This window comes from Orcinus orca, chromosome 3 (assembly GCF_937001465.1).
Source record: "Orcinus orca chromosome 3, mOrcOrc1.1, whole genome shotgun sequence".
NCBI lineage: Eukaryota > Metazoa > Chordata > Mammalia > Artiodactyla > Delphinidae > Orcinus > Orcinus orca.
Window position 1 is genome coordinate 145,061,512 of NC_064561.1, and position 20,249 is coordinate 145,081,760.

General features: G+C 38.3%; 1 protein-coding gene across 2 annotated transcripts in view; it reads right to left on the reverse strand.

The window, feature by feature from the left end:
• Positions 1–20,249, reverse strand: part of ITGA1 (integrin subunit alpha 1) — a 173,441-nt gene that overhangs the window by 109,220 nt on the left and 43,972 nt on the right. The window lies entirely within an intron of this gene.

The following is a 20,249-nucleotide window of genomic DNA, read 5'->3' on the forward strand; positions in this document are numbered from 1 at the left end:
GTACGCCCTTATAAAATCACACAGCATCATAAGGTATATTCAGAGGTGATTAAATTCACTCTCCTCTGTTAAAACCATGATATACAGCTACGTGTAAACAGGAAAAAAATTTCTTTCCTTATTCACTGTAAACTCTGCCATAAGTACAGTCTAAATTCAGACTCCAACTCATTCCATGCTCTAATTAATAACCTTCAAATTTTGGTAACAATATTAAATGCTTATTTGATGCACAAAATTTTACATAACTTACAGAAAATTATTCTTCATAAAAAGATACTTCTGTATACCTACTTATAAAGTCTTCCTTTGATCTCCCCACCTGGAAATAATCTTTTAACTACTAAGCCCTCTTCTTTTATTTTTTAAAAGAATCCCTCAGAGAAATAATTATTAAATACTATCTATGTTGTCGTTACCTGTGTGAGATTTTTTTTCCCCTAGATTGGAAAATTCTTAAAGGCAGGGACTCTCTTACTCATCTTCCTTATCCTTCCTCAAAATCTAGCACAGCTCCTTGTACATAGATGGGCAATAACATATTCATAGAATGAAAGATAATACATTGAAGGAGAAAGTGGGCCAGTGGTAGATAGAAGTGAACTGGAAACTATGTCATCTTAGTTAAGGAAGACTTCATGGAGCTGGAAATTTTAAGTTAGATTTTTAAGGAGAGGGAGAGATACAACTTGGCAGTGAGAGGAAAATATGTCCCAAGGATTTGGGAGAGTCTCTGCAAGTAATAAGATACAGAACGGGACAAATATGGTTGCAAGATCATGGAGAGATTTGCCTGGCTGGCGTGGAAGATGCAAAAAAAGAATGGATGGGTAGCAGAAGTCCGTTTATGTACATTTCCTGTTCATTCTTCAAGGATGATGGAGAACAGCTGGTTACCATCTTCTGCATAATGGCCTTTCATATATTTGAAGACAGTTTTAAACACTGTTCACTCTCTACTCCAAACTAAATAGTACATGTTCCTACTCTTTCCTCACAGTTTTTTTTGAACACTTTCAACAGATTATTTTTGATACGAGAGATACACACAACAGTACTTCTACAGCAGGATTTCTCAACTTTGGCACTATTGACATTTTGGGTCAGGAAATTCTTTGTTACCAGGGGCTACCCTATGCATTGTAGGGCGTTTGACAACATCTGTGGCCCTAGCCATGTGATGTTAGCAGCCCCCCTGAATTGTGAAGATCAAAAATGTCTCCAGACACTGCCAATTTACCCTACGGCTAAAATCACCCAGAGTTGAAAACCACTGTATTATAGATAAAGAGCAGGAAACCACCACCAATGATTTTGTTGAAGAAGGTGCCTGAAAACCAACTGTGGCCTGCAGACCAGCAGCAACTGCATCACCTGGGAGCTTGTGCGGGATCCAGAATCTCAGGCCCTCCCCAGATTTCCTGAATCAGTATCTACATCGCAACAAGTTCCCCAGAGAACCAGACTCCTGTTAAGGTCTGCGAAGTACAGGTCTGTAATATGGTACTCCTCTCTCATAATGTTGATGCAGGTAACAGAATTTACCTACATTAAAACTACTCACCATACTTTAGACATAAGGGGGAAGTTGACCCTTTAATCAGGGTCAACTTCACCCCTCTTGAAGGGTTTTCCCAGAACTTCATCATCTTTAATACATGCTTTCCCAAAGGGTATTCATGGTGCTCCTCAAGGTAAGACCAAGAGCTTTTGGTTTCCTATTTGGGGCCTGTTTGTTTATTCTACATGTTGTGTGGAATGTCCGGGGGTGTGTGCTGCACTTTTTTTCATTTCCTGTCCTCAGAATTCCACAGGCAATTTGCCCAAAGTGATTGTAAATCAGCCTCTTTCATGTTAAAACACCAAGGAGACTGAAGCACAGGAGATGACATAAATTAAAAAAGGTTTACATCTTGTTCTTTGGATTTAAAGGAGTACATACACAGTAAAAGCAGCTTCTCATAACTTTTAGTTCAATGTTCATGTTGTTACATTAAGTTGTCTTGGAACTTTATGTACCAGAAGTAAAGCAAAATCATACTTATTCTTTTTTTTTTTTGTCATACTTATTCTTAATCAAAGTTAAAAAAAAAAAAAAAGAGCAAACAGACCGAGGTGGCTTTAGGGGGCAACATAGGGTGAAAATGTTGGGAAACATAGACGATAATCAGATGTCAAAAGTAAATCCTGGAGAACGGAGCCCGCGTTTCCGCAGAGCTGGAACTCCCAGCTCGGGGTCTCTTCCCTCCGCCGTCACGGAACTTCCCCGGAGCCCGAGGGGAGGGCGGCCTCACTGAGGCTGCCGGCTCTGGAGGGGCCCCAGCGGCCGAAGCCGCGACAATCGTGGGGACGGCGGGCCGGATCACTCATCCTGGGGTGAGCCAGCTGCCATGTCATGAGGACACTCAAGCAGCCCTAAGGAGAGATCCATGTGGCAAGAAACTGAGGCCTCCAACTGCAGGCACGTTATATTGGTGATGATGGGTGCCATGTGAGATTTGACTTCATTAAACAGAAAAGGTTCATCAGTGGTGCTGCAAAAGGCATTGTTTCATCTTTTCCATGGCTAATATTCGATTGTGTACATGTACCACTTCTTCTTTGTCCATTCATCTGTACATAGACATTTTGCTTGCATACATGTCTCGCTATTATACACCAGAAATACATCTACATGTGGAACAACTCCTACAGAACACCTACTGAACGCTGGCAGAAGACCTCAGACCTCCCAAAAGGCAAGAAAGTCCCCACGTACCTCAGTAGGGCAAAAGAAAAAAGAGTAAACAGAGACAAAAGAATAGGGATGGGACCTGCACCAGTGGGAGGGAGCTGTGAAGGAGGAAAAGTTTCCACACACTAGGAAGCCCCTTTGCAGGCGGAGACTGCGGGTGGCGGAGGGGGGAAGCTTCGGAGCCGCGGAGGAGAGCGCAGCAACAGGGGTGCGGGAGGCAAAGCAGAGAGATTCCAGCACAGAGGATCGGTGCCGACCGGCACTCACCAGCCGGAGAGGCTTGTCTGCTCACCCTTCGGTCAGAGCGCAGGGAGAGACCCGGGGTTGGCGGCATGAATACAGCCTGCAGGGGGTTAGTGCACCACCGGGAGGGAGTCCGGGGAAAAGTCTGGACCTGCCGAAAAGGCAAGAGACTTTTTCTTCCCTCTTTGTTTCCTGGTGCCCGAGGAGAGGGGTTAAGAGCGCTGCTTAAAGGAGCTCCAGAGACGGGTGCGAGCCGCGGTGATCAGCACGGACCCCAGAGATGGTCATGAGACGCTAAGGCCGCTGCTGCCGCCACAAAGCCTGTGTGCGAGCACAGGTCACTATGCACACCTCCCTTCCGGGGAGCCTGTGCAGCCCGCCACTGCCAGGGTCCCAGGATGCGGGGACAACTTCCCTGGGAGAACGCACGGCGCGCCTCAGGCTGGTGCAACGTCCCGCCGGCCTCTGCCACTGCAGGCTCGCCCCACACTCCGTACCCCTCCCTCCCCCCAGCCTGAGTGAGCCAGAGTCCCTGAAGCAGCTGCTCCTTTAACCCCGTCCTGTGTGAGCGGGAACAGATGCCCTCAGGCGACCTACACGCAGAGGCGGGGCCAAATCCAAAGCTGAGCCCCTGGGAGCTGTGAGAACAAAGAAGAGAAAGGGAAATCTCTCCCAGCAGCCTCAGAAGCAGCGGATTAAAGCTCCACAATCAACTTGATATACCCTGCATCTGTGGAATACCTGAATAGACAATGAGTCATCCCAAATTGAGGAGGTGGACTTGGAGAGCAAGATTTACGATTTTTTCCCCATTTCCTCTTTTTGTGAGTGTGTATGTGTATGCTTCTGTGTGAGATTTTGTCTGTATAGCTTTGCTTTCACCATTTGTCCTAAGGTTCTATCCGTCCGTTTTTTCTTTAAAAATTTTTTTTTCTTAAACATTATTTTTTATTTTAATAACTTTATTTTATCTTCTTTCTTTCTTTCCCTTTCTTTCTCTCTTTCTTTCTTTCTTTCTTCCTTTCTTCCTTTCTTCCTTTCTTTCTTTCTTTCTTTCTTTCTTCTCCCTTTTATTCTGAGCCGTGTGGATGAAAGGCTCTTGGTGCTGCATCCAGCACTCAGTGCTGTGCCTCTGACGTGGGAGAGCCAACTTCAGGACACTGGTCCCAGCTCCACATAATATCAAACGGCAAAAATCTCCCAGAGATCTCCATCTCAACACCAGCACCCAGCTTCACTCAACGTCCAGCAAGCTACAGTGCTGGACACCCTATGCCAAACAACTAGCAAGACAGGAACACAACCCCACCCATTAGCAGAGAGGCTGCCTAAAATCATAATAAGTCCACAGACACCCCCAAACACACCACCAGACGTGGACCTGCCCACCAGAAACACAAGATCCAGCCTCATCCACCAGAACACAGGCACTAGTCCCCTCCACCAGGAAGCCTACACAAACCACTGAACCAACGTTAGCCACTGGGGACAGACACCAAGAACAGCGGGAACTACGAACTTGCAGCCTGTAAAAAGGAGACCCCAAATACAGTAAGATAAGCAAAATGAGAAGACAGAAAAACACACAGAGATGAAGGAGCAAGATAAAAACCCACCACACCTAACAAATGAAGAGGAAATAGGCAGTCTACCTGAAAAAGAATTCAGAATAATGATAGTAAAGATGATCCAAAATCTTGGAAATAGAATAGAGAAAATGCAAGAAACATTTAACAAGGACATAGAAGAACTGAAGATGAAACAAGCAATGATGAACAACACAATAAATGAAACTAAAAATACTCTAGAAGGGATCAATAGCAGAATAACTGAGGCAGAAGAACGGATAAGTGACCTGGAAGATAAAATAGTGGAAATAACTACTGCAGAGCAGAATAAAGAAAAAAGAATGAAAAGAACTGAGGACAGTCTCAGAGACCTCTGGAACAACATTAAATGCACAAACATTCGAATTATAGGAGTTTCAGAAGAAGAAGAGAAAAAGAAAGGGACTGAGAAAATATTTGAAGAGATTATAGTTGAAAACTTCCCTAATATGGGAAAGGAAATACTTAATCAAGTCCAGGAAGCACAGAGAGCCCCATACAGGATAAATCCAAGGATAAACACGCCAAGACACATATTAATCAAACTGTCAAAAATTAAATACAAAGGAAACATATTAAAAGCAGCAAGGGAAAAACAACAAATAACACATAAGGGAATCCCCATAAGGTTAACAGCTGATCTTTCAGCAGAAACTCTGCAAGCCAGAAGGGACAGGCAGGACATATTTAAAGTAATGAAGGAGAAAAAACTGCAACCAAGATTACTCTACCCAGCAAGGATCTCATTCAGATTTGATGGAGAAATTAAAACCTTTACACACAAGCAAAAGCTGACAGAGTTCAGCACCACCAAACCAGCTTTACAACAAATGCTAAAGGAACTTCTCTAGGCAAGAAACACAAGAGAAAGAAAAGACCTACAATAACAAACCCACAACAATTAAGAAAATGGGAATAGGAACATACATATCGATAATTACCTTAAATGTAAATGGAATAAATGCTCCCACCAAAAGACACAGACTGGCTGAATGGATACAAAAACAAGACCCATATATATGCTGTCTACAAGAGACCCACTTCAGACCTAGAGACACATACAGACTGAAAGTGAGGGGATGGAAAAAGATATTCCATGCAAATAGAAACCAAAAGAAAGCTGGAGTAGCAATTCTCATATCAGGCAAAATAGACTTTAAAATAAAGACTATTAGAAGAGACAAAAAAGGATACTACATAATGATCAAGGGATGAATCCAAGAAGAAGACATAACAATTGTAAATATTTATGCACCCAACATAGGAGTACCTCAATACATAAGGCAAATACTAACAGCCATAAAAGGGGAAATAGACAGTAACACATTCATAGTAGGGGACTTTAACACCCCATTTTCACCAATGGACAGATCATCCAAAATGAAAATAAATAAGGAAACATAAGCTTTAAATGATACATTAAACAAGATGGACTTAATTGATATTTATAGGACATTCCATCCAAAAACAACAGAATACACATTTTTCTCAAGTGCTCATGGAACATTCTCCAGGATAGATCATATCTTGGGTCACAAATCAAGCCCTGGTAAATTTAAGAAAATTGAAATTGTATCAAGTATCTTTTCTGACCACAACGCTATGACACTAGATATCAATTACAGGAAAAGATCTGTAAAAAATACAAACACATGGAGGCTAAACAATACACTACTTAATAACGAAGTGAAATCAAAGAGGAAATCAAAAAATACCTAGAAACAAATGACAATGGAGACACGACGACCCTAAACCTATGGGATGCAGCAGAAGCAGTTCTAAGAGGGAAGTTTATAGCAATACAATCCTACCTTAAGAAACAGGAAACATCTCAAATAAGCAACCTAACCTTGCACCTAAAGCAATTAGAGAAAGAAGAACAAAAAAATCCCAAAGTTAGCAGAAGGAAAGAAATCATAAAGATCAGATGAGAAATAAATGAAAAAGAAATGAAGGAAACAATAGCAAAGATCAATAAAACTAAAAGCTGGTTCTTTGAGAAGATAAACAAAATTGATAAACCATTAGCCAGACTCATCAAGAAAAACAGGGAGAAGACTCAAATCAATAGAATTAGAAATGAAAAAGGAGAAGTAACAACTGTCACTGCAGAAATACAAAAGATCATGAGAGATTACTACAGGCAACTCTATGCCAGTAAAATGGAAAACCTGGAAGAAATGGACAAATTCTTAGAAATGCACAACGTGGCAAGACTGAATCAGAAAGAAACAGAAAATATGAAGAGACCAATCACAAGCACTGAAATCGAAACTGTGATTAAAAATCTTCCAACAAACAAAAGCCCAGGACCAGATGGCTTCCCAGGCGAATTCTATCAAACATTTAGAGAAGAGCTAACACCTATCTTTCTCAAACCCTTCCAAAATATAACAGAGGGAGGAACACTCCCAAACTCATTCTACGAGGCCACCATCACTCTGACACCAAAATCAGACCAGGATGTCACAAAGAAAGAAAACTACAGGCCAATATCACTGATGAACATAGAGGCAAAAATCCTCAACCAAATACCAGCAAACAGAATCCAACAGCACATTAAATGGATCATACACCATGATCAAGTGGGGTTTATTCCAGGAATGCAAGGATTGTTCAATATACGCAAATCAATCAATGTGATACACCATATGAACAAATTGAAGGAGAAAAACTATATGATCATCTCAATAGATGCAGAGAAAGCTTTCGACAAAATTCAGCACACATTTATGATAAAAACCCTGCAGAAAGTAGGCACAGTGGGAACTTTCCTCAACATAATAAAGGCCATATATGACAAACCCACAGCCAACATCATCCTCAATGGTGAAAAACTGAAAGCATTTCCACTAAGATCAGGAACAAGACAAGGTTGCCCACTCTCACCACTCTTATTCAACATAGTTTTGGAAGTTTTAGCCACAGCAATCAGAGAAGAGAAAGAAATGAAAGAAATCCAAATCAAAAAAGAAGAAGTACACCTGTCACTCTTTGCAGATGACACGATACTACACATAGAGAATCCTAAAGATGCTACCAGAAAACTAGAGCTAATCAATGAATTTGGTAAAGTAGCAGGATAAAAAAATTAATGCACAGAAATCTCTGGCATTCCTATACACTAATGATGAAAAATCTGAAAGTGAAATCAAGAAAACACTCGCATTTACCATTGCAACAAAAAGAATCAAATATCTAGGAATAAACCTACCTAAGGAGAAAAAACACCTGTATGCAGAAAATTATAAGACACTGATGAAAGAAATTAAAGATGACACAAAGAGATGGAGAGATATACCATGTTGTTGGATTGGAAGAATCAACATTGTGAAAATGACTCTACTACCCAAAGCAATCTACAGATTCAGTGCAATCCCTATCAAACTACCACTGGCATTTTTCACAGAACTAGAACAAAAACTTTCACAATTTGTATGGGAACACAAAAGACTCCAAATAGCCAAAGCAATCTTGAGAACAAAAAACTGAGCTGGAGGAATCAGGCTCCCTGACTTCCGACTATACTACAAAGCTACAGTAATCAAGACGGTATGGTACTGGCACAAAAACAGAAAGATAGATCAATGGAACAGGATAGAAAGCCCAGAGATAAACCCAAGCACATATGGTCACCTTATCTTTGATAAAGGAGGCAGGAATGTACAGTGGAGAAAGGACAGCCTCTTCAATAAGTGGTGCTGGGAAAACTGGACAGGTACATATAAAAGTATGAGATTAGATCACTCCCTAACACCATACACAAAAATAAGCTCAAAATGGATTAAAGACCTAAATGTAAGGCCAGAAACTATCAAACTCTTAGAGAAAAACATAGGCAGAACACTCTATGACATAAATCACAGCAAGATCCTTTTTGACCCACCTCCTAGAGAAATGGAAATAAAAACAAAAATAAGCAAATGGGGGCTTCTCTGGTGGCCCAGTGGTTGACAGTCTGCCTGCTGATGCAGGGGACACGGGTTCGTGCCCCAGTCCGGGAATATCCCACACCCCATGGAGCGGCTGGGCCCATGACCATAGCCGCTGAGCCTGTGCGTTCGGAGCCTGTGCTCCGCAACGGGAGAGGCCACAATAGTGAGAGGACTGCGTACAGCAAAACAAATCAAAACAAAACAAAACAAAAAAAACCCAAAGGGGACCTAATGAAACTACAAAGCTTTTGCACAGCAAAGGAAACCATAAACAAGACCAAAAGACAACCCTCAGAATGGGAGAAAATATTTACAATGAAGCAACTGACAAAGGATTAATCTCCAAAATTTATAAGCAGCTCATGCAGCTCAATAACAAAAAAACAAACAACCCAATCAAAAAATGGCCAGAAGACCTAAATAGACATTTCTCCAAAGAAGATATGCAGATTGCCAACAAACACATGAGAGAATGCTCAACATCATTAATCATTAGAGAAATGCAAATCAAAACTACAATGGGATATCATCTCACACCGGTCAGAATGGCCATCAAGAAAAAATCAACAAACAATAAATGCTGGAGAGGGTGTGGAGAAAAGGGAACACTCTTGCACTGCTGGTGGGAATATGAATTGGTACAGCCACTCTGGAGAACAGTATGGAGGTTCCTTAAAAAACTACAAATAGAACTACCATATGACCCAGCAATCCCACTACTGGGCATATACCCTGAGAAAACCATAATTCAAAAAGAGTTATATACCAAAATGTTCACTGCAGCTCTACTTACAACAGCCAGGAGTTGGAAACAACCTAAATGTCCATCATCGCATGAATGGATAAAGAAGATGTGGCACATATATACAATGGAATATTACTCAGCCATAAAAGTAAATCAAATTGAGTTATTTGTAGTGAGGTGGATGGACCTAGAGTCTCTCATACAGAGTGAAGTAAGTCAGAAAGAGAAAGATAAATACCATATGGTAACACATATATATAGAATCTAAGAAAAACAAATGTCATGAAGAACCCAGGGGTAAGACAGGAATAAAGACACAGACCTACTAGAGAATGGACTTGAGGATATAGGGAGGGGAAAGTGTAAGCTGTGACAAAGTGAGAGAGTGGCATGGACACATATACACTACCAAACATAAAATAGATAGCTAGTGGGAAGCAGCTGCATAGCACAGGGAGATCAGCTCGGTGCTTTGTGACCACCTGGATGGGTGGGATAGGGAGGGTCGGAGGGAGGGAGATGCAAGATGGAGGTGATATGGGAACATATGTGTATGTATAACTGATTCACTTTGTTATAAAGCAGAAACTAACACACCATTGTAAAGCAATTATACTCCAATAATGATGTAAAAAAAAAAAAGTAAATCCTGATTTCATATGTACCAGCAAAAGAGAGAGTTTTTCCTTTAATAATATTAACATCTATATAGTATACTTACTATGTGTTACACCTCACATGCTCCATCTCATTTAATTTGCTAACAAGCCTACAATCAAATACCATTATTATTACCATTGGACAGAATAGGAGAAGGAGGCTTAAGATGATAGAGAAATTTGCCTACATTTCTTCAGGACTCCCAAATCATTTACATTAATCCCATTTTTATATCTTAGCACTAAAACTGGGAAGATTTAGTAGAAGGTGACATGGGGATGAGTTTAGAAGAGAGGCTACTATGTGTCCATGTAATTCCATCTTCTGAGAAGTAATTTGGGGAGGAGGCTCTTCCACAGTGGCAATGGCTGGGAGGATGCTGGGAGTGAGGGGAAGGTTGTCATAAGGAGATAAGTCATGGCTACCCAGCTAGATAAAGCTGTACTGGGACTTCAGCTAAAACACATATGTTTAGGTAGAAAAGAAGTGGAAAGGCTTGCTCCCCTTCAAATATGGTTATATGAGTTATATATCTAAGGGCTAAAAGCTGAAGAGGATGATGAGGTTGTTGGTATTGAAGGATAGCTCTTGTGAAAGAGATCATTTTGTGCAATTTCTTTACTCTAGGATGGAATATGATATGTAAGACAACTAAATGAGAGAGAGAAAGAGGCGGAGAAGTAACCTACAACCTATTTGTTGTGCAATGTTTTCTGCTTACAAATATTTTCATATAAACAAAGGTTTTTAGCTAGTCAGCAAACTGCAGAGGCTAGGAGGATAGCAGTCATTACTGTCTTTTTGTATGCTGGAAACTGTAGCTTAGAGGGGTTAAGTGATTTGTCCAAGATCAGGCTGTGCTAGTGGCAGAGATAAGACATCAACATTGGTCTTCTGAGGTCAAATCATAGACTCACTATGACCAGAGTGCTATTAAGTTAGTAAGATTAATAAAAATAAAAAAATAACAACCCAGCTCAATAAAATCCTCAAATGGCCCGTGAGAGCTCTGAATCATCTTGTAGCTTTGAAGCATTTGAGTGTAAGATTGGCAGGAAAAGCTGAATGAAGGGGGACAAGTCTGGGCATCTCTAGTGGGCATTGACTTTCTTGTGGAAGGAGGATCCCCCTCCTTCACACATCCTCTGAGTTCCAAAAAAAGTCACTGAAGCCTGTTTGATTGTTTGCTTCTTAATGAAAAAAGGCTGTCTTTCATAGGGTGGTCCAGAAATTTTGACCTGGTAATATCCAGACTGGAGTATTTAATAGCCAATGGAATTCTGAATATTTTAAACTCCAAGCCCAAGGGTATCAAATAATTGGTGACTAGGAATGTATGTTAAAATGCTATTGCTTTCTTTCAACAACTTCCTACACATGTTTATCCAATCTAGACATAATAGAAATCATGCAATTAACATTATTTTATTATTTTTAATATAAAGAGTGAAATGATGATACACTAATGAGATAGGAAATCATAGTAATTGTGTTATTATAGTTAATTAATGGTTTTTAGAACAAACTCCTTGACAGTATAGAAAGATGGTGATCTTTAGAGATATATGAGCCTGGGCATAAACCTAACACTTTCACTTATATTATTTATTCAATTATTCATATTTATTAAACTACTCCACAAATTTTAATCAAGTCTTTATTTTGGGCTGGATATATGTTAGGCCCTGGAGATACAGACATAAAAAGATGGTGCTCCTGTTTTCACAGATCTTATAGCCTAGCTGAGAAAAAAAATGGCAAGTGAACCCCAGTTTATCATATTTAAAAGAAGCTTATAAATATCTTCCAGGTATTGGCTGCTGTGAGATATACAAATTATTCATGTGGCAATAAAGAATGCTCCATAAGTGAGTTAACTGCTTTCATAGGTAGAATCCAAAGAGTCAGTTTACCATCTGGCATTTGAGTTTTCTTTTAGAAGTGGATTTCCCTCCATTCTGATGACCAATTTGTATATTGAAAAGTGATACAGATGTGTTATATTATTGGGGGTAGGACAGTGGGTTCATTGACTCATTTCAGTAGCAAATTTCCTGTTTCTAAACCTAGCTGCAATGACATTTGTAAAGAAAATCTAAGATGAGGGTGTCAGGCCTTCCAAGTGGAAGGGCTAGCTGAGGAGGAGGGCAGGTGATCCTGTCCTCTCAGTTAGATCCCTTGGATTTTCATCTCAGTCCCCCAAGTGGTGATGCATATTGCTGATGTCACCCAGGCTCTGAGCCAACGGCGAGTTGAGGCTTCTCTCACTCCATGACAATCTACTCCCCTCTAACTGACTTCAAACATTTTAAGTCTATTCTAAGAACAGGATGAGCCTGCAGTGACTCTTCTAATACATTTAGGCCACACTGAGTGACCGTCTTCAGCCACCTGAGAATGAGAGAGCACACCTAGGAATGCAAGCTTTGTGTTGCAGGGCAGCAGACTCCTCTGTACTCCCCAAACCTGAGCGCTGGTACATCCTTATCTCTTGTTGTACCAAAGCCTTCAGATGCAAAGAGTTCATCCACCACTGCTCGAATGGATATAAACTCCCCAAATCATATATACTCACTATAACTAATTCTGTGATACATTAGGTATTTTATTACTCCAAATTTAATTTTTTTACTCCTTAAATTAAAATAAAATATATTCAACTTTGAGGCACTCCAGCAGTTGGAAGAAAAACATTTTAATGATAAAAGTTGGTAAAAGATGGAAGGCCCTTCCTCACCTTGAAATATATAACAAAACATCTTTAAAGTATTCATACTGTGGATCTGAAATCTTAATTAGTTTAAGTGAGTTGGAACTCAATTTTGTGTACATGTTGCCTTAAAAGATAAAATTTGATCAAGAGTATAAGTGAATTTGTCCACAAAAGTGACAGCACTATATAATTCTAGTTGAAATCTGAGATGATTACTTTTATAGCATTGCAATCTTGAGAGCCAAAGAACTCCAGTGGTGAAGACACAGGAAGTAAAAATAGAATGAAAATAAGACAATATTAAAGCCTTGAGCACAGAGTATAGAATCAACACAAATGTTTGGAAATGACGTCATAATCTCAAATACAGAAAATCTATATTTTCTGGAAAAAACACCATACCTAACTCACTGTCTCCTTCAAACAAGTGGAGCTTCCCTATACAGTTATGTAAGAAGAAAATCTGGCTCAATCAATCTCACCATTCAAAGTCCTTTCAACAGAAATGATGTAATATGTCAGCAAGATATCAACCTCCATGAGCAAGCCCAGAAATGCCAATCCAAATAAACACCTCGATGATCAAGCATTTTCCACGTTTCATCCTGGGAAGCTGCTTTTTAACTTCAGCTTGCTGTAGTGAGGGAATTGTTTTGACTTTCAGTACTAACGTCCTGTGGGCCTCCAGTTACTACGAACGGTATTTGAACTTCAAAGTGAGTGTGTGTATATGTGCATATCTGTATATGACTGGTAGGAAAGAGGCAAGGAGGTCTAATTCTTGGCACACAGTAGGTGTTTAATACAAGTTTGTTAAATGGAACAGGATGGACTAAACAGAGAAATGAAGTTTTTAGTATAAAGGTCATTCTGGCTGTAAGAATTTGTCTCCTTCCATAAGTGCTGCCCAGAATATTAAACTCCAATGGAGAGTTTCCCAAACATCCTTTGTTAAAAATCCTTATAAATTTTTATAATATCTACAGACATCTGTTTTTTCCCCAAAATCTTCCCACCACAAATAATTGCCTTCTTTGCCAGCTCCTCTCAGACTGTGCCTTCTCCTGAAATTCTTAAACATTCTCAGAACCCAGTGCCTCTACCCTACAAGCATCGTCTTCTGGCTCTGTGTTTTACAGGATAAAAAAGCTGCAGAACCTTAGGGGTCCCTGGATCCCACTGTGGGAAACACAGCTTGTATGTTTGTGCAAGCAACATGAGCACAGAACTCTGTTCTCCAGCTGCCCTGGTGTCCTGGGAGCTGAACTCATTACTTTCTGTGACTACACAGCATGGAGAGCTGCATACGAAAAGGCGTATTGCAATTCAAAACAGAGTAGGGTTGCACCCTATTTAAGTGTTTACCCAGATATATGACATATGAAGTCTTTAGATGTGTAAGAATCTGAGGGAATGTTGTGTTTTTGTTAATGAAAACTTTTCAATGAACTTTATTAATTAATAAATAATTTCTTCTCAGTGAGACAGTAAGACATTGCCAGTTTTAAGGTTATTTTTGTTTGTAGGCACAACAAGTACTTTTCAGGGCCAGAAGAGCAAAGAGGTAGTATATAATATAAAATAAATTATTTTCAATTTACCTAGTAACTCTAACTGTCAATATCCAATTCCAGGCACTAAGAGATTCCATATTGATTCTCCTATATCATTTAATGAGACAATTTTTCTGGATGGCTTCAGTGTTGGCTATTGAAGGCCATATACATGTCCAAGTGTGTGAAGCATGGTTACTATCAGATACTTCCACTGCTTCTCTGGGGACAATGAGTTTGTGCCACTTCTTTTTTTACTTATTTGATTGTTTATATGTTTAATAACTCCAATGAAAATTAGGAAATTGAAAATCATTCATATAACTGCATATACTACTTCCTTGATTTCCTGACCCATGAAACTATCTGTTGTACATACTAGCAAAAACAACCTTAGTACTAGCAACGTGTTACTGGCTCATAAATTTCACTGAGAAGAAACTATATGTGAGTTAATAAAATTCACTGAAAAGAATCTGTTAATAAAAGTACAACTTTTTATTCAGGCTCCTTCTTCTAAGGCATCGATGGACTGAATGCATATGGTAGCTGGCTAAGACTGGACCCTGAGATTGAACCAATGACATCTCAAAACTGTGAAAAAAGGATTGTCCAGTTATTTAATGTACAAGTAATACAAAAAGAGTGAAAAACCATTCTCTTTTTCTTAATTGTACAATTGGAGTTCAGAACTAAAATTTTTAAATTGAAAACACACTTGTGTGTAACAAAAAATAAATTAGAAATAAATGTAAAAGAATAATCATAAAATCTTCAAATATATGTCTTACTTGAAACATTTATTTAGATTGTTGAAATTTAAAGAGTGAAAGTTTAGTGCTTTTTAAAAAATATGATTGTTTATACTGCATTACGGTATCACCTATAAAATCTAACAGACATTCTTCGCTTAGTGAAATTCCAACATGTGAAAAAAATTAATTTAATTAGGTTGTGATTATTTAGATTGGAAAGTAATTATCGGCATGGTGAGTCAGCTATAATGTTCTTTCAAAGAGTGAGCGTGCCTAGACTTTTAAAAATGTGATTTTTATGCAAGGCTTAAGAACACAACACATACAATGAAGTCTACCTATATTTTATTTTGCTGTGGGTCACAAAGGGCTATTAGACTTAGCTTGCCTTAATGTCTCATTTTTTTAAAACTTTGTTATATTGCTCAAAAGTAGGAGGCAAAGTATATATATATATGTATATATGTATATATACATATATACATATATATAAGAATATTTGTAATATTCTTTTTTTGGAATACAGTTATCTAAATACTTTCTGGTTTGACACACAAGTGGTCAATTATTAATATTAATAAATTAAGGGCTTCATGAAGGTAACCAACAAAATGAAATACTGTGCAAACTCCAACAGTATACTGCAACTAAACCCCAAATCTGTAAGAAAATAATTGCTCATCCTAGAGCTACCTAGTAGCTTTAACTGGCAATTTCAAATTCCAGATACTAAGAGATGCCATTATTGATTCTCCTATTCCATTTAATAGGCTCATTTTTCTGGACAGCTCAGCTCTGCCCCTAGTAATATACCACCACTTAAACTAAAATTATTCTGTATAATTTTTTCCCTTCTTAGCTACTTATTATAGCAATTTTCCATTATATCATTCACTACCAAACATTCTTTTCATTCAGAAGCTTTTTGGTACCTCTGTTCAATTTAAAAGTTGTCTAGTTTATCAAGAGGAAATAATGTAAGCTAAACAAATATAACTTGTTATTCACCCAGAAAAGTTTGGGAAATAAATCAGAAAATATTTTAAAGGACACTGGGGCTTGTTTATAAGAGATGAAGAAAAATGTCAGTAGCCTGGAATGTTGAAGTATTGTAGAAGGTAAGGGTCAGCAGAATGCTTGTTTTCTTTTCAGGGGAAAGAGATAACTTTTTGATGCTTTCTTTTCCGTTTTGGGATAGCTCTAAACTTTGTTTTCTTAGCTATATTGTTGCTAAGACCACTATGATCTTTCAGCACTTAGAACATCAGTTGAGCAGTAACATCCTTGGATCCAAACTCTATTCCTATCTAGTAGCATCATCTTTTATATTCTTTCCATGAGACTACTAGGGTATCTTGAAATGGAAGTAAATACAGATGTTATAGTCAATATTCCTAAGAACTGGCAGCCAATATTTTCCTTAAATGGAAGCAGATCAAAATTCTTGTGACTAAGTACTTGTTATACATAAGAATCTTAAAATTCAGGTAGAGGTTACTTCTGCACTGGAGGAAAGGTAAGGAAGAGAATAGGATCCAAAAGGAGATAAAAATGTGGCTTTAACTTTATGTTTTAGAGGAAAATGCTTACTTCCCATTCCTGATGTTTCCTTCTATGTGGAGGGAACTTCACAAGCTGTAATATTTTTTGTCTATTTCTGTACCTGCCCCACATTTCACACGTAACTGATCGGTGAGTTTGGAAGGAGAAACTGTCTGGGTTTCTCTTAGAAGTGAGCCTGCTTACAGAAGAACAAAAAACAAAATGAAACATAACAAAAAACCAAAAAAATACTCTGTTCTACTCCTCCAGTGTCAGGTTCTGAGCTGGTGCTGATAAGTCAGCTTCATCTAGGGGTCAACAGAGGGGATTTCATTTATCAGCCGTGTTCCATTCTGACTCTTTCTCATTTCCCAATTGGTTCTGACCTCAAGTGATAAAGAGATTTGCTCATTATTGAGCTTTCTCAAAAAACCCAATGGTGTTTTATTTCTTATGAAAAATAAACAATACTGGGAAAAATGTTTAGATTTCACAATGCTGGGTATTGGGTACATTTGTATTTGTTACGTTATTCCTTTAATTTTCTTGTTTGCTTGCACTATTTCATAATTTTAAAAAGCTTATGAATTTTCTCTGTGCAATTATTATTATATGTTTGAAGATGTTTTGACAGATACAACTGCTCTAATTCTTTTAAATTTCATTAATTTTTTTCTATTTTCATAATTTTAAACAAAGATATTAGAACAAACACAAAGCCATTCTTGTTTCTTGGAGCTGCAAGGAGGCACAAAACAAAAGAACTTGAATGGATGGGTTGTAAAGCAATTATACTCCAATAAAGATGTAAAAAACAAACAAAAAAACCATATCTGGTTATAATACTGTCTAATTCTTGCTTGGCTCTCCAGAGCCTGATAAATGCTGTCCCACTTCCTACATAGCATTTTAGACCCATTAAAATGAGGCTTTATTCCACCTTTCCAATCTCATTACCACTTCCATCTAAGAACTTCAAGTTATGGCTACCCTTTAATATTTGCAGTTCCCTGAAACACCTTGTATTCTCATCTGAATCACTTCTTAGCCTGATGAACTTCCATCCATCTTTCAAAGTCTATCTCAAGGTCACCACCCCTGCCGATACTCATTCTTTCTCTACATTTCCATAGAACGTTTACACATTTATCCCAGAGGACATATTACTTTATATTTCAGGTAATTAGTTTACATGCTCTATTTCTCTGTTGAACTATAAACTACTTGAAGTTAGGAACTCATATTCTCATCCTCAATGCCTAGCACGATTTCTAGACATGACAAAGATGGCTTGTTGAATTCTAATATCCATTTCTTCCTTTTCCTTAGTAATAAAATCTTTACTTTAATCAGGGTAGCAGTCCACATGGCTTAAAGACAACTTGCAGCTGTGTGTAGTTCTGTGACTAAATACTGACCAATGAACAGTAAGTGGAAGTGTTGCAGGAGACATCCAGGGGGCTCCTTAAGTAGAACTGACTCATCTATAAGATTTGCCCTTTTTTACCCTTCTGTTTTCTCCTTCTTTTGTCCTTCTCCTATCTCCTTCCCTCAATTATAAATTCCTACATAACAGGTAGAGCTCTGTTATGGACTGAATTGTGCACCTCCCAATTCATCTGTTGAAGCCCTAACCCCAGTGTGACTCTATTTGGAGATAGGGACTTTAAGGAGGTGATTAAGGTTAAATGAGGTCATAAGGGTGAGACCCTGATCCAATAGGACTGATGTCCTGATAAGAAGAGGAAGAGAAACCACAAGTTCTCGCTCCACACACGCACTGAGGAAAGGCCATGTGAGGACGCAGCAAGAAGGCAGCTATCTACAAGCCAGGAAGAGAGGCGTCACCAGAAACCAACACTGAGGGCACCCTGATCTTGGAATTCTAGTCTCCAGAGCTATGAGAAAATAAATTTCTGTTGTTTAAGCCACCCAATCTGTGGTATTCTCTCATGGCAACCTGAGCAGACTAATACAAACTCCAAGTGTCATGTGAGACTATGACATGAACTTGAATGGAAATGATGTGATAGAAGAACTAGATTATAATGATAGTAGAGCCACCCACACTAGCACTGAACTACCCTCATATGGACTTTTTAATGTTATATGTTATTCTGCATTGTTCTATATTACTTAAATTACTTAAAGTCACAGTTCTGCTAGTTACAGGGAAACCTAATAACGAATTCATTGGTACCTAATAAGTGTTCCATAAAACTTGTTGGCTGAATGAATATATAATATAAATAATATCCTTTACAAAATGTTTCATGTTGAGTCTAATTATCATCTCATGTAAATGTGCAATTTTGTGCTACCTTACCTAGCCATTGTTGTTTTTTCCTTTTTTTCTTTTTTTGGTCTTCATTGGTACAATTCGGCTAAACTAAGTCAATGGCCAAATAACAGATTAAAGTTATATTTTAGTTTATATATATATTTATCATAACAACTTCAACTTACTTTAAAAATACTACTCTTAAAATAAATTTTTGCAACAGAATAACCTTATTCTAAACCATAACTTCATGACCACATAAAAAAGAAACTTCAATACCTACAACAATAGCCCAAAAAAAGAAGTATTAGTGTGTATTGAATAAGCTTTCAGAAAACTCTTAACTCTGGCCAAGATAAGAGTAGTAAAGTCAGATGAAATAATTTAAGAGAAAGGTAAAATGTCTGGGATATGCACATTTACTAGGAAACATTTTTCCAGAAAATATATTGCTATATTGTGGAGCCCATAATTATTCTATAATGTTATAAAGAGTTTTTTAAAAAGACTTATAGAGTTATAGAAAGAGTGCATCTTATAAAAATGTATGGATAATCAAGTGGTATTAGACTGGATGCACCCTTTTATGAGGTAGCGGTCAGGTTCCTGAGGGTGCTATGTAGTAGTTTATCCTAGTGAAAGGTCATTTGACTGTCTTTTCAAAGTCTTCCTTTTCTGTCTAGTGATACTACACAAACACTCTCATTTTAAAACTTTTGACAACTTACCAAAACTAAATAAAAATTTTTAAGAAAAAACAACCAAACAAAACTAAACTCTTTTAAGCAATGGCATCAGAAAAAAAAATGTGTGTATATATTTATATATACACACACACACACACACACACACACACACACACACACATTTCTGTTAGAATAAAAAGAGTCTTCTCAATACCTAAAATATTTATCAGGATTTAATCTGCTTCCAGATTTCTAGTGATAATTTTTATTCTCTACTTTAACATAGTGTAGGTAATATGTGGTTATATATTGTAATTCCTGCAAGAGAAATCCATTTGACTGATCCTAGGTCAAACTATTGAATTTAGGAGAACCTTCATGGAATTAATTATACCTTCCTAATATTTGACTGCAATAGTGATAAACCACAGGACTTTGTAATTGGAAGGTATGAGATGCTTAGCTATTGTCTAATTTGGTCTTTCCATTTCATCAGAGGCCAGCAACGACCTACTTTTGGGACCTATCTTACTCCAACCAGGGGTTCCAGAAGGTGCTGCCATGTTTATAAGTGATCCCACCTCCCAGGCCACAACTGACTGGTTCAAGAATGAGCATCAGATCTAAAAAGAGCCATCTAGTGAGTGTCCCACCCTCCTGGCCACTGTTGATCAATTCCAAGGGGGCCAATCACAGTACTCAGCTCTCTGATCTCAGGTTGGCACCTTATATAGGCTCCAGTTCTGTTGGAGAAGATCATGGGACGGGGGCTCAGGAAATTTCTGCCAGGAGGCA